Source organism: Lolium perenne, chromosome 4 (genome assembly GCF_019359855.2).
Source record: "Lolium perenne isolate Kyuss_39 chromosome 4, Kyuss_2.0, whole genome shotgun sequence".
Classification (NCBI taxonomy): domain Eukaryota; kingdom Viridiplantae; phylum Streptophyta; class Magnoliopsida; order Poales; family Poaceae; genus Lolium; species Lolium perenne.
In genome coordinates, this window is record NC_067247.2 from 99,719,770 (window position 1) to 99,742,827 (window position 23,058).

Genomic DNA, 23,058 nt, shown 5'->3' on the forward strand with positions numbered 1-23,058 from the left:
GGGAGATTCTTTAGACTGCCCCGCAAAAAAGAAAGAGATTCTTTAGACTGCGAGGTGGCATCACGGACCATCACCAGTTTCTTTTTTTCTTTTTGCAAAATCCAGACCCTCACATATATGTATATACATTTAGCCCTATAGCCCTACGAACTCTCACCTTTATTAACTCACGTACATCCTATCTGTATGAGCATCTTCAAAAGACTGAGTCCAAAAATCTGATCCAACAATTAGGAACATCATCGCTTTGGTCTCACCGCTTTAAGCAAGCGGACACGAGGGTACACTACCTATCCCTCTGCAACTTACAAAACAATTCTTGATGCAATATAATTAGGTGGGCTCCGCCCCCCCCCCCCCCCCCCCCACCGGTGAAAGCTTCAAAAAAAAAAAAACCTGATCCGACGGGTCTTGAGGTTGACGAAGTCACCACGGGCGTCTCGCTGTCGATGAAAACGTTGTCTTCCACTAAAAAATATTTCGCATTTTAATGAGACACCAAAGTATTAATGAGACTCCCAGTCTCCCCTCCTAACTATCCAACCATAGGTTGGTCCTTCGGACCATCACGAGTTGGATTTCAATTTTTAATACTCCCTCCGTCACATCAAAAGCTACGCGGCGGAAAATTTGCAAAACAGCCCCTGCTCTTTTCCCTATTGTCCATATCTGCAGGAAGTGTGCCAACACCAACATTGGTCTAACTAACATGAAGGAGTAGATCAGAAGATCATCAATCCCAACTAGATTTGGTCGTGCTCAAGCAAGCTAGGTAAGTTCCTGGCTTAATTTTGTGGTATCACTAGGTATCACTGAATGGCTATTTAACTCTATAGTAATGCAGCAATCCCGCGAGTGTGCATTACCGCCTTACCGGAGCCGAAGGACAGTGGGTGACACTTGGAACACGGCGCCACCTGTTTTTGGTCACCAGAGGACCAGCAGATCAAGCCGCGATTATCTGCAGCAAGTATGACTTACTTATGTTCTGCTAGGAGTAGCATTCTTGCTTTGAAAAAAGCCAGAGCAAGGTTTTCCTTAGTTAAATAGCACCATTTTTTCTAAATTCTGAACAGCTTGATTTGTTGTGTTTGATTTCAGTGCCTTTCTGAACTCGAACCAAAATGTTGATTGCAATATTGTATCTACCAAGTTAGCTTGATAGGCTGCTTTGCCTTTTGAGGATCTGATACTGAATGTATTTGGTCTATTGATTGATGCTATATCTGATATCATCTAAAAGTTCGGTTATCCTTGCACGATGCACAAATAATCTTGCCTTTGTAGTCTGCACAGTTAACAATTATGCTTTTCTTTACCCAACTTTCTGATGAATATATTTTCCTTTGTGCAGATAAACCATTCTTGGCGTTTTGGATTTAGTTCATGTTGATCAGTCAGCTATATCCATCAAAGAAACATTCAGGAAATTCAATGCGGTCCTGGAGCCTGGTTGCCACTTCTTGCCTTGGTGCATAAGAGATCGGATTGGAAAGAACAAACTAGGTATTGTAAGCTCAACTAGTATGTAGCTCAACTAGTATGTAGCTCAACTCTGAACTTGGGTGCCATTTGTGTGTCCGTAGTTACATGTGAATTTACATACTCCTTCATGAACCACTGCCACCTCGCAACATACTTGTGTGTTTTGAGGTGAATACATAAATTCTTTAAATCTGTCACTCTTGTGCCAAAAGACTTGTATCTACCATGTTTAATTTGGTGGTCAGTTTAGCTGCTCTTGCACAGGACTCGTCTACAACCTTCTTATGCTGAAGGAAACAACAACTATTGTTAGCCATGTGTATTTTAATCTTTCTCTATTTCTTGGATCGCCTCTGTTTCCATTTTCTAATCCCTGATTCATGGGCGTAGATATACTTGCACTGCAAGTGGTTAAATATGATTGTGAATAATTTTCAGGAAAATATTTTTTAGATAAAGGAAATATATTAATATCAAAAGATACCAATTACATCCAGCCTCTGCAACAACGCTCCACCTTAATGGAAGTACGAATGCAAACAGTCAAAAATAGTAAAGAAAACTAAGAAATAAAAGTCCCGCTACAGCCTTCTAGACCTAGCAACAATAATACAACCACCATCGTGACAACACCTAAAGTACAGACTCTCCAAAAGCGACGCCTCCAAGAAGGAAACAGTGCACCAGCGCCGTCGTCGTTCGACCAAAGGTCTTTGGTTTTCACCTTAAAGATAGTCCCCACTCTCAAAACAATGCCTCCAACAAAAACATTGCCAGACACAACCAGTTAAGGCCATACCTTGGGTTTTCACCCTGAGAGGTAAGACTCTGAACTTCCCCTGTTGATGCGGGCTAAGCCCGAGGATGTGCCCAATCTTCACGGTTTGACCCGGGTGAGTGTGATTGCGGAGGGGGATTCGCGGGGAAGTGGATGAACGCGAAGAACACGATACAAACACACGCACACACACAAATCGGTTATCCTCGTTGGCCCGAACCACCAACTCGATAGAAGTACGAGAGAAAGACCAAAGGTAGAATCTCTTGCAAAAGATCGACAAATCCAAATAGAAGTCCAAAGAGTAAAAGACCAACTAAGAATAGAGTTGCAAAGCAAGAGATTCTCAATTGATAGAATTACTAGAATGGAAAAGATCCGGATAAGGAGGGATACAATAGATGGATCATCTAAGGTGGGGGTTTCCCAAATCCACTAAGGGATAATAGAGGCATAAGCCAATTCATCTAAACATCATCTCTCCCTCATGAAGGTGGGGGTAGGTGCCTATTTATAGGTAAGGGGATGAAGGGGTAAGTTACAAGCCAAAGGGGGCTGACATCTGGCTGAGGTTCGATGGGGCGGAAGTTCCGGCTCCTGAGGGCGGAAGCTTCGGTCGGGCGGAAGTTCCGGCCATCAGGGGTGGAAGTTCCGGCCACAGCTCTGCTGTGTGAGCATCTTCAGTCTTGACAGTGTCTGGGCGGAAGTTCCGGCTGTGTTGGGCGGAAGTTCCGGCCTGGAGCATACAGCTCTTCTTTCTCCTTCTCTTCCATGCCTCCGTGACATCGGCCTTGCATCCTCGGGTCTCCATGGCATCCTCTCTTCTCTCCGTACTTGTCGTCGAGTTCCTATCATCAAGATATGTCGGAGTATGAAGTAGTATATCGTCCCAAATAGGCGATTCGAGGCACGCGTAAAGGAGAAGATTCACCTTAGCGTGTCGTCTTGGCGATGAAGCACATGATGCGGTGAAGACCGAAGGCCGCCCCATATCATCTCCCCCCACTTGAAAAAGAGTCGTCCTCGACGATAGCTCTTCATGAACTTGTATAGGAGGTAGATGACAACCACACTTGAATGTCGCTTCGCTTGTCAAGAGCCCTAATAGCACAAGAAAAGCCAAACAACACTCAAATCATAGCCAATGTTCCACGGGGTTAGCAAGAGAGCGTAAGTAGAAGGAGGTCACCTTAGCATAATGTCGGTGTGCTCTCATTGAGAGATCTTGTGTAGTAGATGTATGGGGTTGAACCCATTCGTTGACGCTCATTCTCAAGTCACGTTTACCTTCACACAACAAAGACCAAGCAAATTATGTTTGTGTGTGATATTGGAACACATCATCGATGACATGTCCTTTCATGTTCACAACACAGTTTGCACAACACAAATTTATCAAGAATAATGCATGTGCAAGGTCAATGTGTAAGAACTCCATATGAACATCTTCCAAATGTGGAAACACAAAAGGGATTTCTATTTTCGTGCCCTCAGTTTCTTAGTTGTGCTCAGTTTTCCCCAGCTCCTTAGTTTTTCCTCAGTTTTCCCCAAGTGCTTGTTTGAAACCCGCAGAAGGCAGCTCAGACAACAGGATTCCCGTTAAGTTGACCGCTCCGTGCTGACATGTGGGGCCGTGTCGTGTGGGCCCGCGTCGCGTGGGGCTGGTAGAAAGGGACCGCGTGGGACAGGACGAGATAGCGTTTGGTTGCACGTGAGCAGGAGCTGGGTTTTGTCTCTCTCGGCCATTGGCATTTCCCTTTTAAGAGTACCTTTTCTGCCTCCTTCTCTCTGCCTTTTTTCACCTAATTAGTATCAAATCTAGAGAAGCTTGCATTTCTGTCTTTCTTCAATTATTATTTGTGCCTTTTGGCCCTCGTTGTTTGCCCAATATGGCAGCAAATCTAGTAGGGAGCCCAATCTAGTACTCCATCTGGTCCATATGTATGTAGTTAAATCTAGAAGCAAATCTACATGGAATGTACGATTCACAAGGTCATATAGTAGAATAGGGATAGATAATATAGATAATAAGCTGCATTCAGCAGCCAAACATAGTAGGGTTCGAGGTTCTTCACAGCAGTACAGCACCATCATACTAACAACATAACAACGAGGGATCCCTAGCTAACAACAAAGGGATCCCAACAACAAAATGGAGGAGGCAAGAAGACACGTCCAGGACTCCGCCTACCCCATCTGCCTCTGCCTCCACTTGTTGCTCCCCTTGGGAGCCTTGGGCTTGAGCGGAGGCATGCGCCCGCCGGAGATCTCCACCCGCTGGATGCTGCGGAGGTGCATGCCGAGCGCCAAGTGCTTGGCGCGGAAGGAGTTGGGGTTCATCGACGTGCCGACCTTGGGGTTGGTGTGGCCGATGTTCTCGGCATGCGTGAGGAGGCAGTTGAAGTCAGTGCCGCCGAGCCTCCTAGTGCAGAAGGGGCACCTGTAGACACCCTTGGCGACGGCGAGGTAGGAGACGTACTGGCCGACCTGCAGCCTCCGCAGCACCTGGCGAGTCTTGACGTCATGGTGCTCGTCGTCGCTGCCGACGTCGCTGCCAGACAGCTGATCCATATCAAACGGGAATTTATTAGTGAATGAGTTGCAACGATGACTAACGTGCATGATAACAAAGTTAGGAAAAACAGAGGCAACCTCAGTTAGAGTGGACACGATTATATGTCTACAGGGACGGTGTAAGCGAACCAAAGCTCATGCACAACAGATTTGTACACAGAAATGGTTCGCTGAACCCTCCCTGTAAAAATCTGTGCCCACCGATTCATCATAGGCAAAGAAACGGATTCCAGATCTGAACTTGAACACATTCAAGATTATTTGCAAAATTAAATGGTTGATATCTTTTGATTCGTGCATAAAATAACTGATTGAGATCCTATGATTACTTGCATAAATTAACTGATTGAGATCCCATTATTACTTGCGTAAATTAACCGAACGGCCGAACCCCAAATCTTAAACGAAATCAAGGAGGGATCAAAGCAAAATGGAATAAAATCGGCGCAAATATTAGCCCAATACTCATCCATCCACAGATCCATCTACACCAGCACAAATAGGGTTCAAAAAGGAATGGGGAACAAAAAAGGAAGCAAACCGTAGTTACCTCGTTCCATGGGTCCTCTATGGAGGTGTCGTAGGGGTTCGGGGGCGGGACGTACGGCACCGGCTCGTAGGGGTCATATCCCGGTGGGATCTGACCGCGACCGGCGGCAGCAGCCTCCGATGCACCGGCGGAGGCGGTGGCGACGTCCGTTGAGGGGACGGCGGCGATGTCCGTTGAGGCGACGACATCGAAGAGGGAGGCGTCGCGCTTGGAGCCGACGGCGCCGTGGACGATGGGATTGGCACTCTCCTTGTCCATCTCGCCGGCAGAGGAGAGGGAGAGGGAGAGGGTTTTTGCTTTGGAGAAGATGATGGGACGTGAGAGAGGCGGCGTTGCGTAGGCGAGTGAGAGTGACAGAGATAGTGGGAGGAGGCGTCTATAAAGGCAAGGGGTGGTTAATGCGACCCGCGTCCTACGCGTCCACCGCTGCACGTCTGCACGTCTTGGACTTCTGCAATGCGCCACGCGTCCACGATTGCACGTCTTCGACTTCTGCACCGCGACCGGCGTCTACGCGTCAACAATTGCACGTCTTTCATTTCTACACCGCAACACGCGTCCTCGAGTCTAACCCTGGAAATTTAGATATACTCAGGTATAACCTCGAGCATTATACTAGCATTTTTTGTGTGCTCAGTTTTCCCCTTGAGTGCTAATACTTGCTAGTGCAATATGCTCAGTTTTACCCTCAAGTAGCTGGTCAACAGACAGTCAACAAATGGGATTAACTAGTTAAATGAGTCATTTAATGTGCAAAAAATTCCAAAAATAGTGGCACATACTCATGGAGTCTTTACCACAAATTGCCAGTTCTCAAAACATAGATAAGTCATAGATAAATCGCCACTTCTCAAAGGCCTTCTCAAATCACCTAGTAGCTATGAAGGTGCATGGTTTTCCACAATAAGCCCTTCCCAAAACAGCTTTCCCCAAAACATACTTTGTCTAAATGAGGCCACAATTCTCACACTCATGTATATTTGTATTGCAAATAGTTTGAGATAGGCCAAGATGAGTTTTATTGTACAAAACACGCATTTTCCATTTTTTAAATCTCATATTTGAATCCCTTAGTCTGTTTATTACATAGGTGCCCTTGGTTTCTTGATACTACTCAGTTTTGCCCTCTCCCTCCACAAATTCTCTCACACGTGCAACATTGCCCTGATTGGTCTAGCCCATGTCACGCGGATCGTGCCCGCCGACCGTTGATCGTATGATCTAACGGGCAGGATAACCCCTCTCTCTCTCTGTCGGCGGTGTTGGAGATATGCCCAAGAGGAAATAATAAAAGTGGTTATTATATATCTTTATGTTTATGATAAATATTTATATACCATGCTATAATTGTATTAACCGAAACATTGATACATGTGTGATATGTAAACAAAAAAGAGTCCCTAGTATGCCTCTTAACTAGCTTGTTGATTAATGGATGATTAGTTTCATAATCATGAACATTGGATGTTATTAATAACAAGGTTATATCATTGTATGAATGATGTAATGGACACACCCAATTAAGCGTAGCATAAGATCACGTCATTAAGTTATTTGCTATAAGCTTTCGATACATAGTTACCTAGTCCTTATGACCATGAGATCATGTAAATCACTTATACCGGAAAGGTACTTTGATTACATCAAACACCACTGCGTAAATGGGTGGTTATAAAGGTGGGATTAAGTATCCGGAAAGTATGAGTTGAGGCATATGGATCAATAGTGGGATTTGTCCATCCCGATGACGGATAGATATACTCTGGGCCCTCTCAGTGGAATGTCGTCTAAATGTCTTGCAAGCATATGAATAAATTCATAAGAGACCACATAACACGGTACGAGTAAAGAGTACTTGTCAGGAGACGAAGTTGAACAAGGTATAGAGTGATACCGATGATCAAACCTCGGACAAGTAAAATATCGCTTGATAAAGGGAATTGGTATCGTATGTGAATGGTTCATTCGATCACTAAAGTCATCGTTGAATATGTGGGAGACATTATGGATCTCCAGATCCCTCTATTGGTTATTGGTTGGAGAGAGTACTCAACCATGTCCGCATAGTTCACGAACCGTAGGGTGACACTGATGACCCACAAGTATAGGGGATCGCAGCAGTCTTCGCGGGTAGTATAACCCAATTTATTGATTCGACACAAGGGGAGACAAAGATTACTTGAAAGCCTTAACAGCGGAGTTGTCAATTCAGCTGCACCTGGAAACAGACTTGCTCGCAAGAGTTTATCAGTAGTAACAGTTTTATAGCAGTAGCAATAGTGAAATAACAGCAGCAGAGTAACAGAGACAGCAGTAGTGATTATAGTAAACAGCAGGATTAAAATACTGTAGGCACGGGGACGGATAACGGGCGTTGCATGGATGAGAGAAACTCATGTAACAATCATAGCAGGGCATTTGCAGATAATAATAAAACGGTGTCCAAGTACAAAGCAATCAATAGGCATGTGTTCCATATATAGTCGTACGTGCTCGCAATGAGAAACTTGCACAACATCTTTTGTCCTACCAGCCGGTGGCAGCCGGGCCTCAAGGGAATCTACTGGATATTAAGGTACTCCTTTTAATAGAGTACCGGAGCAAAGCATTAACACTCCGTGAACACATGTGATCCTCACATCACTACCATCCCCTCCGGTTGTCCCGATTCTTGTCACTTCGGGGCCATTGGTTCCGGACAGCGACATGTGTATACAACTTGCAGGTAAGACCATAAACAATGAATATCACGATGAAACAATAACATGTTCAGATCTGAGATCATGGCACTCGGGCCCTAGTGACAAGCATTAAGCATAACAAGTTGCAACAATATCATCAAAGTACCAATTACGGACACTAGGCACTATGCCCTAACAATCTTATGCTATTACATGACCAATCTCATCCAATCCCTACCATCCCCTTCGGCCTACAGCGGGGGAATTACTCACTCATGGATGGGGGAAACATGGCTGGTTGATGGAGAGGCGTCGGTGGTGATGATGGCGATGATCTCCTCCAATTCCCCGTCCCGGCGGAGTGCCAGAACGGAGACTTCTGGCTCCCGAGACGGAGTTTCGCGATGTGGCGGCGTTCTGGAGGCTTTCTGGCGACTTCGACTTCTCTCCGTGCGTTTTTAGGTCGAAGGCAATAAATAGTCCGAAGGAGGGCGTCGGAGGCTGACCGAGGCCGCCACACGTTAGGGCCGCGCGGGCCCCTCCTGGGCCGCGCCGCCCTATGGTGTGGGGCCCTCGGGCCTCCACCTGGCTTGCCCTTCTGGCTCCGCCAATATTCTGGGAAAATAGGACCTTCTGCATAAATTCCGAGGATTTTCCTGAAAGTTGGATTTCTGCACAAAAACGAGACACCAGAGCAGTTCTGCTGAAAACAGCGTTAGTACGTGTTAGTTGCATCCAAAATACACAAATTAGAGGCAAAACAATAGCAAAAGTGTTTGGGAAAGTAGATACGTTTTGGACGTATCAGACACACTTAAGGTTTGATGTTGAAATGGTAGAACTTGAATATGGAATGGAGTTCGAAGATTTGTTCGAAGTCCCGGATGATATCCCGGACATCACGAGGAGTTCCGGAATGGTCCGGAGAATAAGATTCATATATAGGAAGTCATTTTATAAGATTTAAAATGATCCGGAAGGTTCTACGGAAGGTTCTAGAAGGTTCTAGAAAAGTCCGGAAGAAATCACTAAGGAAGGTGGAGTCCCGGAGGGACTCCACCTCCCATGGCCGGCCAACCCTAGGAGGGGGGAGTCCACCTTGGGCTCCACCAAGGTGGCCGGCCACCCCCTCCCAAGGGAAGGTGGGAATCCCACCTCTAGTGGGAGTCCTAGCTTGGGTAGGTTTCATGTGATATGGAAGGTTTTGGTTTGGGGTCTTATTCAAAGACTTGTAGACCAACTCTTGGGTGTTCCACCTATATAATGAGGGCCAAGGGGAGGGGGCCGACCACCCCAACACCACAAGGTGGCCGCACCCCTCAAGTGGCCGGCGCCCCCTCTCCCCAAACCCTAGCCGCCCCACTCCTCCTTCTTCCCCGCACGCTTAGCGAAGCTCCGCCGGGATTCTCCACCACCACCGACACCACGCCGTCGTGCTGCCGGATTCAAGAGGAGCTACTACTTCCGCTGCCCGCTGGAACAGGGAGGTGGACGTCGACTTCATCAACACCGAACGTGTGACCGAGTACGGAGGTGCTGCCCGTTCGTGGCGCCGTGATCAAGATCTTCTACGCGCTTTTGCAAGCGGCAAGTGAACGTCTACCGCAGCAACAAGAGCCTCATCTTTGTAGGCTTTGGAACTCTTCAAGGGTGAGTCTCGATTATCCCCTCGTTGCTACCGTCTTCTAGATTGCATCTTGGCTTGGATTGCGTGTTCGCGGTAGGAAATTTTTTGTTTTCTATGCAACGAATCCCTACAATGGTATCAGAGCCGTGTCTATGCATAGATGGTTGCACGAGTAGAACACAATGGTTTTGTGGGCGTTGATGCTCTTGTTGTATTTAGTTTGAGTACTTTGCATCTTTGTGGCATAGTGGGATGAAGCGGCTCGGACTAACTTTACATGACCGCGTTCATGAGACTTGTTCCTCGTTCGACATGCAACTTGTATTGCATAAGAGGCTTTGCGGGTGTTTGTCTCTCCTACTATAGTGAAGATTTAATTTACTCTTCTATTGACAACACTAGTATCACCGTTGTGGTTTATGTTCGTAGGTAGATTAGATCTCTCTCGAAAACCCTAAACCACGTAAAATATGCAAACCAAATTAGAGACGTCTAACTTGTTTTTGCAGGGTTTGGTGATGTGATATGGCCATAATGTGATGATGAATATGTATGAGATGATCATTATTGTATTGTGGCAACCGGCAAGAGCCTTATGGTTGTCTTTAAATTTCATGTTGAGTTGTATTTCAAAGTAGTTGTAATAGTTGCTACATGGAGGACAATCATGAAAACGGCGCCATTGACCTTGACGCTACACCGACGATGATGGAGATCATGCCCGAAGATGATGGAGAACATGTCCGTGCTTTGGAGATGAAGATCAAAGGCGCAAAGACAAAAGGGCCATATCATATCACATATGAACTGCATGTGATGTTAATCCTTTTATGCATCTTATTTTGCTTAGATCGCGATGGTAGCATTATAAGATGATCCCTCACTAAAATCTCAAGATAATAAAGTGTTCATCCTTAGTAGCATCGTTGCCAAGACTTGTCGTTTCGAAGCATCTCGTGATGATCGGGTGTGATAGAATCAACAAGTGCATACAACGGGTGCAAGACAGTTTTGCACATGCGGATACTAAGGTGGCCTTGACGAGCCTAGCATGTACAGACATGGTCTCGGAACACGTGATACCGAAAGGTAGAGCATGAATCATATGGTTGATATGATGAACACTTTGAGTGTTCGCCATTGAAATTACACCTTGTCTCGTGATGATCGGACTTAGGTGTGATGGATTTGGTTCGTGTGATCACTAAGACAATACGAGGGATATTGTTTTGAGTGGTAGTTCACCTAGATTTTTAATTATGTTGAATTAAAATTTGAACTCAATTTGTCATAAACTTAGTCTAAACTTTTGCAAATATATGTTGTAGAGATGGCGTCCCCAATCAATTTTAACCAGTTCCTAGAGAAAGAAAAGCTTAAGAGCAACGGTAGCAACTTCACCGACCGGTTCCGTCATGTGAGGATCTTCCTCGCTGGCGGAAATCTGCAATTTGTGCTTGATGCACCGCTAGGTGACCCTCCTGCAGAAGCTGAAACCGATGAAGTAAAGAATGTTTACGCGACTCGGAAAACTCGGTACTCTCAAGTTCAGTGTGCCCTCCTGTGCAGTCTGGAAGCCGATCTTCAAAAACGTTTTGAGCACCACGATCCTTATGAGTTGGTCAATGAGCTGAAAGCTATATTTGAGACTCATGCGGCCGTGGAATGCTATGAAGCATCGAAACACTTCTTCAGCTGCATGATGGAAGAAGGCAGCTCCGTTAGTGAGCACATGCTCGTTATGACCGGGCATGCGAAGAAACTCAGTGACTTGGGAATAGTGATTCCTAATAGACTGGGGATTAATCGTGTCCTTCAATCACTGCCACCAAGTTACAAGAACTTTGTGATGAACTACAATATGCAGAACATGAACAAAGAGTTACCTGAACTCTTTGGCATGCTTAAAGCTGCTGAGATTGAGATCAAGAAAGAGCACCAAGTGTTGATGGTCAACAAGACCACCAGTTTTAAGAAACAGGGCAAGTCTAAGGGAAAATTCAAGAAGGGTGGCAAGAAAGCTGCCACGCCTCCTGTGAAACCTAAGAACGGCCCTAAGCCCGATGCTGAGTGCTATTACTGCAAGGAGAAGGGACACTGGAAGCGTAATTGCTCCAAGTATCTGGCTGATCTGAAGAGCGGCCTTGTCAAGAAGAAGAAATAAGGTATATCTGATATACATGTTATAGATGTTTATCTCACTGGTTCTCGTTCTAGTACCTGGGTATTTGATACTGGTTCGGTTGCTCATATTTGTAACTCGAAACAGGAACTAAAGAATAAACGAAGACTAATGAAAGTTGAAGTGACGATGCGCGTTGGAAACGGATCCAAAGTCGATGTGATCGCTGTCGGCACACTTCCTCTACATCTACCTTCGGGATTAGTTTTAAGCCTAAATAATTGTTATTTTGTACCCGCATTGAGCATGAACATTATATCTGGATCTTGTTTAATGCAAGACGGTTATTCATTCAAGTCTGAGAATAATGGTTGTTCTATTTTTATGAATAATATCTTTTATGGTCGAGCACCTGAAAAGAATGGCTTATTTCTGTTAGATCTCGATAGTAGTGATACGCATATACATAACATTGATGCTAAGCGAATTAAATTAAATGATAATTCTACTTATATGTGGCACTGTCGTCTTGGTCATATTGGAGTGAAACGCATGAAGAAACTCCATACCGATGGATTACTTGAATCACTTGACTTTGAGTCACTTGATAGATGCGAAGCATGTCTAATGGAAAAAATGACTAAGACTCCATTTTCTGGTATGATGGAGCGAGCTACTGACTTATTGGAAATCATACATACCGATGTGTGTGGACCAATGAGCGTAGCATCGCGCGGTGGTTATCGTTATGTTCTAACCTTCACAGATGATCTGAGTAGATATGGGTATATCTATTTCATGAAACATAAATCCGAAACTTTCGAGAAGTTTAAGGAATTCCAAAGTGAAGTAGAAAATCAACGTAACAAGAAGATTAAATTTCTACGATCTGATCGTGGAGGTGAATATCTGAGTTATGAGTTTGGCATGCATTTAAAGAAATGCGGAATACTTTCACAATTGACACCGCCGGGAACACCACAACGAAACGGTGTGTCCGAACGTCGTAATCGAACTCTCTTAGATATGGTTCATTCTATGATGTCTCTTACTGATTTGCCGTTATCATTTTGGAGTTATGCATTAGAGACAGCCGCATTTACTTTAAATAGAGCACCATCAAAATCCGTAGAAACGACACCGTATGAATTATGGTTTAATAAGAAACCTAAGCTATCGTTCCTTAAAGTTTGGGGTTGTGAAGCCTATGTCAAGAAGTTACAACCGGACAAGCTAGAACCCAAAGCGGAGAAATGCGTCTTCACAGGATACCCTAAGGAAACTATAGGGTACACTTTCTATCACAGATCCGAAGGCAAAATCTTTGTTGCTAAGAACGGAACCTTTCTTGAGAAAGAATTTCTCACTAAAGAAGTGACTGGAAGAAAAGTAGAACTCGATGAGATTGATGAATCTATACTCGTTGATCAGAGTAGCGCAGTACCGGAAGTTGTACCTGTACCGCCTACACCGGCAACAGAGGAAGCTAATGATAATGATCATGAAACTTCGAACGAGGAAACTACTGAACCTCGCAGATCGACAAGGGAACGTACTACTCCTGATTGGTATGATCCTTGTCTAAATGTCATGATTGTGGACAACAATGATGAGGACCTTGCGACGTATGAAGAAGCGATGATGAGCCCAGATTCCAACAAATGGCAAGAAGCCATGAAATCCGAAATGGGATCCATGTATGATAACAAAGTATGGACTTTGGTAGACTTACCTGATAGCCGCAAGGCTGTCGAGAATAAATGGATCTTCAAGAGAAAAACAGATGCTGATGGTAATATTACTGTCTATAAAGCTCGACTTGTCGCAAAGGGTTTCCGACAAATTCAAGGAGTTGACTACGATGAGACTTTCTCACCTGTAGCGAAGCTAAAATCTGTGAGGATTTTGTTAGCAATAGCTGCATTTTTCGATTATGAGATTTGGCAGATGGATGTCAAAACGGCGTTCCTTAATGGAGACATTGAGGAAGAGTTGTATATGGTACAACCCAAAGGTTTTGTCGATCCTAAAAATGCTGACAAAGTATGTAAACTTCAGCGTTCAATCTATGGACTGAAGCAAGCATCAAGAAGTTGGAACCGACGCTTTGATAAGGTGATCAAAGACTTCGGGTTTATACAGTGTCATGGAGAGGCCTGTATTTACAAGAAAGTGAGTGGGAGCTCTGTAGCATTCCTGATATTATATGTAGATGACATATTATTGATCGGGAATGATATAGAACTATTAAGCAGTGTAAAAGGTTATTTGAATAATAGTTTTTCAATGAAAGACCTTGGTGAAGCATCGTATATATTAGGCATCATGATTTATAGAGATAGATCAAGACGCCTAATAGGGCTATCACAGAGTACATACCTGGACAAGATTCTAAAGAAGCTTAGAATGGACGAAAGTAAGAAAGGGTTCTTACCTATGTTACCAGGCAAGGTCTTGAGTAAGACTCAAGGACCGGCTACGACAGAAGAAAGAGAAAGGATGAGTAATATCCCCTATGCCTCGGCAGTAGGATCTATCATGTATGCCATGCTATGTACTAGACCGGATATAGCACATGCTGTTAGTTTGACTAGCAGATATCAAAGTGATCCAGGAATGGAACACTGGACAGCGGTCAAGAATATCCTGAAGTACTTGAAAAGAACTAAGGATATATTTCTTTGTTATGGAGGTGACCAAGAGCTCGTTGTAAGTGGTTACACCGATGCAAGTTGGAACACTGATCCTGATGACTCTAAGTCACAGTCTGGGTACGTGTTTATATTGAATGGTGCTGCGATGGCTGGGCAAGCTCGAAGCAGTGCACGGTGGCGAAGTCTTCAACAGAATCAGAGTACATAGCGGCTTCAGAGGCTTCATCAGAAGCGGTATGGATGAAGAGGTTCATTGTAGAGCTCGGTGTGGTTCCTAGTGCATTGGACCCACTAGTCATCTATTGTGACAACATGGGTGCCATCGCCAATGCACAAGAACTAAGGTCACACAAGAGATTGAAGCATATCAAGCTGCGTTACCACTCGATTCGCGAGTACATCGAAGATGGAGAAGTAAAGATTTGCAAAGTACACACTGATCTGAATATAGCAGATCCGTTGACTAAAGCTCTCCCTAGGGCAAAGCATGACCAACACCAGAATGCCATGGGTGTTAGGTACCTTACAATGTAATCTAGATTATTGACTCTAGTGCAAGTGGGAGACTGTTGGAGATATGCCCAAGAGGCAATAATAAAAGTGGTTATTATATATCTTTATGTTTATGATAAATGTTTATATACCATGCTATAATTGTATTAACCGAAACATTGATACATGTGTGATATGTAAACAAAAAAGAGTCCCTAGTATGCCTCTTAACTAGCTTGTTGATTAATGGATGATTAGTTTCATAATCATGAACATTGGATGTTATTAATAACAAGGTTATATCATTGTATGAACGATGTAATGGACACACCCAATTAAGCGTAGCATAAGATCACATCATTAAGTTATTTGCTATAAGCTTTCGATACATAGTTACCTAGTCCTTATGACCATGAGATCATGTAAATCACTTATACCGGAAAGGTACTTTGATTACATCAAACACCACTGCGTAAATGGGTGGTTATAAAGGTGGGATTAAGTATCCGGAAAGTATGAGTTAAGGCATATGGATCCACTACAAGAAGAACCCATCTAAAGCAACGCATACTTGGCAACCCTTCAAATATTCGTTGTAAAATTCTATTGTAGATACAGATGTATGTGTTGCAGTCCAATTCGTTGCCCACTGTACAGATTGCAACTATGAAAAAGAAAAACTTAAAGCCCAGCCCACTTAGCACGATCAATAAGTTCTCTAACCCCACAGGCCACAAACGCAAGATCGCAACCGTGCAGTCCCCCGCTCGCCTCCCAAACCTAGCCGCGTCCCTCCAATGGCGTATCTCACGAGTCAAGACCTTCCGCGATGCTTTTCTCGCTGGTGATCCATGGCAGCCGGATTGCAGCATGGAAATCCCGGAGGCGCCAAGGGGTCCTTGAAGGAGAACCTTTTCCGGTCGGCATGTTGCCACGGGCGGCATGCCGGCTCTCAATGGAGTGGGGATGCAATCGCCCGGATCTTCCTCTCGTGTCGATTAATCTCGATAGTACAATTTTTTGATGGGGATGAATGTCGATGTAGACAATTCCGCGATGGTGGCAGCAGGATCTGGAGACGACGTGGAGATGAGGTGGTTCAGGAGTTCTATTCCCGGTACTGCAGGTGAGTTATTCCTTCAAGTGGGAGATGGGAGAGTCTCTGATTTTTGTGTCAAGAATTTGTCTTGGTGAAAAGTTTAGGTTGTAATCATTATTGTTGCCGCAGAAATTTCCTTCATGTTATATATCATGCTGTGAAGGGCGAACCAAACAAGTACTGCAGGCCACTCATTCGTGTCCCTTGCAACGTGAGATCATTTAAGAAGCAGTGCGTTTTGATGGTTAAGGTAATATTCTCGTTCAAGGTGGCGATGCAGGACAACAGGAGCTACAGCTGACAGTTTAAGGCACTACATGATTTAGGTGATAACCTGCCCGTCGATGTTGTTCAAAGCCTCTGCAGGTATGGTGGATATAAATTAACATCAAATTTGGAAGTTATTTTTAAATTCATTGTTTAATAGATTTTAGTTGATTCCAAGTATTACCTTTTCTTATAGGTAGCACACAAAGATACTAAGGTCAGCTGGGAGGGGCTCGCGGCCATGAAAGATGCCTGTATTTTTACCCCAAATACTGCACAGAAAAAGGTAGGATTTTCTGGCAATATCCCAAAATATGTAAGTCTGTCCTTCCATGATGATCAGTTAAAGAAAATATTTCAGTCTTCTGTTAGATGTGTTTGTTTAGATATCATCAAGTCTATTTCTTAACCAGATTTCATCATGTATTTCCATCTATGTGGTAGCCATTATGATGTGTGTCTGATGAGCTATTTTAATTGCAAAAGATAGCAAAAAGAATCTTGCAGCTTTATCATCCATCCAAGGTGAGTGTACCCAATTTTTTTAAGCAAATACTTAGTAGAATTTACAACACGTAACACTGTTTGTTTGCTGTTTTTTATACTGAAAACAAAACCTTGTATTTGCAGGTGCTATACAAGGTCCCATAAGTGAGCAAGACTTATTCGGATATCAGCTCTGAATATTCGAGGCAAAATATTGGAAACAATATATTCGACTTGGTAGCATGTCATATTTAGATGCAAGATTGTAAAGTTTCTAGTTTTCAGAAGTATTCCATGTATCAGATCGTGGTTTTAATAATAAATATTTAATTCTTTGTCATGCAATACAAATTGAACGTGTTCATGTGTTTTGAATGTCTTATATAAATCTTTCCCTACTGAGAAAAAACCTACGGCCATCTAAAGCGATCAAACAATCCAACCTAAAAATTAATATTTTCAATATATAAAAATCCACATACGTGTGAGATGTCTCTAGCAACGTGTACAGCCGTTGTTCGTACACCGTAGCTACTTTGCAACGCATGTTCCATTGGTTACCAACGGACTTCTATGCGTTGCCTTAGACCCTTGCAACACCCAAAAACGCAACGCATTTTTATCCGTTGGTAAATGCGTTAGCAACGCCTAAATGAACATCTAGATACAGATAAATACGTTGCTGTAGGAGGGGTCCTGTTGTAGTGATCAACAGTGGGATTTGTCCATCCCGATGACGGATAGATATACTCTGGGCCCTCTCGGTGGAATGTCGTCTAAATGTCTTGCAAGCATATGAATAAATTCATAAGAGACCACATACCACGGTACGAGTAAATAGTACTTATCAGGAGACGAGGTTGAACAAGGTATAGAGTGATACCGATGATCAAACCTCGGACAAGTAAAATATCGCGTGACAAAGGGAATTGGTATCGTATGTGAATGGTTCATTCGATCACTAAAGTCATCGTTGAATATGTGGGAGCCATTATGGATCTCCAGATCCCGCTATTGGTTATTGGTCGGAGAGAGTACTCAACCATGTCCGCATAGTTCACGAACCGTAGGGTGACACACTTAAGGTTTGATGTTGAAATGGTAGAACTTGAATATGGAATGGAGTTCGAAGATTTGTTCGAAGTCCCGGATGATATCCCGGACATCACGAGGAGTTCCGGAATGGTCCGGAGAATAAGATTCATATATAGGAAGTCATTTTATAAGATTTAAAATGATCCGGAAGGTTCTACGGAAGGTTCTAGAAGGTTCTAGAAAAGTCCGGAAGAAATCACTAAGGAAGGCGGAGTCCCGGAGGGACTCCACCTCCCATGGCCGGCCAACCCTAGGACGGGGGAGTCCACCTTGGGCTCCACCAAGGTGGCCGGCCACCCCCTCCCAAGGGAAGGTGGGAATCCCACCTCTAGTGGGAGTCCTAGCTTGGGTAGGTTTCATGTGATATGGAAGGTTTTGGTTTGGGGTCTTATTCGAAGACTTGTAGACCAACTCTTGGGTGTTCCACCTATATAATGAGGGCCAAGGGGAGGGGGCCGACCACCCCAACACCACAAGGTGGCCGCACCCCTCAAGTGGCCGGCGCCCCCCTCTCCCCAAACCCTAGCCGCCGCACTCCTCCTTCTTCCCCGCACGCTTAGCGAAGCTCCGCCGGGATTCTCCACCACCACCGACACCACGCCGTCGTGCTGCCGGATTCAAGAGGAGCTACTACTTTCGCTGCCCGCTGGAACGGGGAGGTGGACGTCGACTTCATCAACACCGAACGTGTGACCGAGTACGGAGGTGCTGCTCGTTCGTGGCGCCGTGATCAAGATCTTCTACGCGCTTTTGCAAGCGGCAAGTGAACGTCTACCGCAGCAACAAGAGCCTCATCTTGTAGGCTTTGGAACTCTTCAAGGGTGAGTCTCGATTATCCCCTCGTTGCTACCGTCTTCTAGATTGCATCTTGGCTTGGATTGCGTGTTCGCGGTAGGAATTTTTTTGTTTTCTATGCAACGAATCCCTACAGGCGGTTACCTTCCACTCTCTAAGTATGCTAAAGGGAGGTTTTCTGTATTTATTTTCACGCGCTAAAAATTTTAAACTCTTTTAGGCATTACTTTTCACGTAAAAAATGATAAACCATCACCGATTTGTTGTAGCCATAAATTTTCATGCAAAAAATGATAAACCGTCACCGATTTGTTGTAGCCATTAATTTTCACGAAAATCCCAAATGATAAACCATCACCGATTTGTTGTAGCCATTAATTTTCACGCAAAAAATGATAACCCATCACCGATTTGTTGTATCCATTACTTTTCACGCAAAAAATGATAGACCATCACCGATTTCTTGTAGCCATTACTATTCACGGTAAAAATGATAAACGAATCAATCTATCTATCTCTGTATTTGAAGTTTGGAAGGGTTCACCATCTAGTTATGTTAACTTTCGAGGTTTTGACCTGAAAACAAATGGGTATTATAAAGGGAAACAAAAGTTCAAAAAAATGTAAAAATGAAACAATCTACCTATCTTTGTATAGAAGATCGTCTGTATGATTTTTTAGGTCATTTAGAGAAGGTAGAAAAAAATCCCTTTTGAGAAGGTCGAAAAAACCTAACTTGTTACAAAAGCTGGTTTCAGTGAGACCTAACCAAATTTGGCATACATTATGCCATATCTATAACAACAAGGAATATCTAAAAGGGAAAGTTTCACAAAATTTGAAATTTATGGCGAAAATGATGCCATACATGATGCTGTTTTTCGAGGTTTTGACCTGAAAATCAATTGGATATTATAAAGGGAAATAAAAAGTTCGAAAAATATAAAAACGAAACAATCTATCTATCTATGTATAGAAGATCAGCTATATGAAATTTGAGGTCATTTAAAGGAGGTAGAATAAATCACCTTGTTAGAAAAGCTGGTTTCAGTGAGACGAAACGGCATGCGTTTAAGCAAAGTGATTTTTTCGAACATCTCCAAATGATCCCAAATTTGCCATACATGATGCCATACGTGTAACAACAAGGAACCCTATCTAAAAAGTGTCAAAAAAGTTTGCCCAACCGTATAGCTCTATCAAAAAGAACCTCACCATGGCGCTAGTATAATTTTGGGCTTAGTTACAAACTTTCGTTACCTAACCTTCAACACGGAACTTGTTTCAAATCACTTTTGGCGTACAAGAAACAAATCCCTCCTTGATTCGAGCACCACAGCCTCCAAACTTTGCCGATGCCGATATCGGCATGGTCAGAACGGCTATGCTCGACGCCACTGCTAGGTCACCGTCGGGATGCACCCTCAATCCCGTCCCCTCATTCGATCACTGACACACCAGAGATACCGCCGAGGCCAATGCCGAACGTACATGTTGATGCCAATGTCGAACATGCATCCACGCCGATGTGGGCACGGCCACGCCGCCCCGCTATGCTGGACGCCACAGACCACCGTGAGGTCTTTCCCTTCGCCACCACACTCTTCTAGCACCCATCTATACACGCCAGAAAGGAGAGACACTAGTTTTCTCTACATTGCTCGCGTTCGTGTCGGACACGGTCAGTCAAAGTTTTGAGGTAGTCGTCGATGTCGTCGACCATTTCTTCTCTTCTTTGCATGGTTAAACGCGTCTAGTTCATATCTATCTAATGCGTCTGGTCTCGCCTCATGCAGTTCTTTGTGGACGTCGATCTCATCTCGGCACCCCGCAGGCCACCTCCTCCATGCCATCGCTGTAGAGCTCCGTTTAAAAATCTATTCCTACCCGTGTATTGCCCCTTGTATCAGCGCCATGGCCCACTTGTCATTCAATATACCGAAGCCCCACTCGTGCGTGTTTTGGTCAGGGATACAGCGATGCTTACGGTCAAACAAAGATGGATGGTCTGACGTGTCTTTGCGAGCTCTACGTGGCCCCACTAGTCAGAAGATAACGGTCAACCGTCGGGCAACCGGCCGTTACAGCATCTGTGATGGTTTCAGACAAGGTCTTGGGGAAAACTGTGGAAAAACTAAGGAGCTGGGGAAAACTGAGCACAACTAAGGAACCGAGGGCACGAAAATGGAAATCCCAACACAAAAACTCCAAATTGTGAGACGACCATGGTGTCCATCTCATGTATAAAATCATTTTCATTGTTGCTCTCAAGGCATCGGAAAGAGAAATTGTTCAACATCCTTGAAGCAACAAGTGGAGAATTTGGCAAAAACACATACGGAAGAGTGTCCAAAATATCATCAACATGTGTGCACACGAACCATTGGAAAGAGAAATTGGTCCTCATATTTGGTGCAACACACAACATATCTTCCAAAACGTTCACCAAAACAACATTTACACAACCGTGCGTGCCAACAAACCAAAAGAAAGAGTAATTGGTCAACTTGTTTGAGGCAACACCAACGGTAAGAATCACATCATCATGCTTGCAAAAGAACCATAAGAAAGAGAAATTGTTCGGCATGTTCAATGCAAAGCATGGGAAATGTATTAAAGCCAGGTTCGATCTTGAACTTACTTGTATTATGCTCTCAAGAGCTCTTTTTGTCAACTCGTGCTCAATCGAGGTTGACATTGGCATTCTTGTACCTACACACACAATAGGCAAAGCAAAGAACGTGTGTGCATGGTATATGAACACATCATCCATCATGATGGTCCATTTCTTTTGCACATCACCATTAGCGTTAAGCAAAGCATCATAGTAGATATGGTGAATATGCGGAGCAAACATGGGGACATGCTCAACATGGATATATGCAAAGTCTCCAAAATTTGAGAGAGATATGGGGGCAATCTCATTTACAAGCATATTAACATTATGGCAAACCAAGCATTGGAAAGAGCAAGTGTTCAACATTTTGGTTGCATTAATGGGAGAGTATTGCAAGCATTTTTCACAAAACATGTTCAACATTGTATCATGGTTGTCGACAAACCTAGGGAAAGAGCAATTGTTCATCAAGGTTGTCACAACACAAAAATTAGCATCATCATTTTCATTGCAAGCAATACATGGGAAAGAGCAATTGTTCGACATATTGCAAGCAATAGGATAGAAATCGAAACACTCATAGCATGGCATGGACATATTATCATAAGCAACAACTTCCACATGATCAACAATGGTGGTATCACAAGTATCACAAGGGAAAGTGAAAGAAGCATATGCCATGGCAATAGGATCATCCAACTCATGCAAGCACTCATAAATCATCATGTCCACTAGTGGGATCATGGCATCATCAACACCTATGTTGGTACCTTTGTAGTCCGACTCCTTTGAAGTAGGTGTTGTGGAAGAGGTAGGCTCCATGTGGCCTCCATGTTCATCTTCAATCAAGCATGGTGTGATAGCATCATCTTCATGCACCATGTACATTTTCTCCATGATCGGGAACTCGTCATCCATGGGACCTAATGAGACACAAGGAAACACACTAGAGGTAGAGGGTAAGTTGTTAGAATTTGAAATGGCCTCACATGACCTATCAACTACCACTCTCATCTCACATGGTGTATCACTCATGCTCTCGAAGTGTATGCACTCAATCTCACATATAGTGGATGCACTCATCTCACATATAGTGGAGTCACTCATCTCACATATAGTGGAGTCACTCATCTCACATATAGTGGAGTCGCTCATCTCACATATAGTGGAGTCCCTCATCTCCATGGCAATGATGTCGTCGATGTCCGAGCAACCTAGCAAAGAGGAAGAGAACACAAGAGGAGTAGAGGTTCATGTGTTAGAAATCAAAGCGTCCTCACTCAACTCATGTGGTGTGTCACTCTTGCTCTCAAGGTGTTTGAAGTAGGATTTGCACTCGGCTTTATCTTGGAGGGTCATGTTGGCTATTTGATCATCTAAGTTGGCAAAGTATACTCTCATCTCGGCTTGTTCTTGTGGTGTTATTTTGAGTGGCTCTCACTAGGAAGGGTGTATGTATGGTGGAAAGAGAACTACCAAAAGGTCAAAACTAGCAACAAAAATTGAGAAAATGGTTCAAGTTAGAGAATAACCGATATGTACTCACACACACACACACTCAAAGCACACGCAAAAGGCTAAGAACTCTATATGGTGGTAGGTGCGGGAGTGGATAGCAAACGAAAAGAACCAAAGAAAATGTCTATTGTCAAATGTGGGTAAGATCCAAAGTCAAATGTCAAAAGCGGTGATCTATGTCAAGGAAACACGGAAACATACACAAGGAAGAACAATGA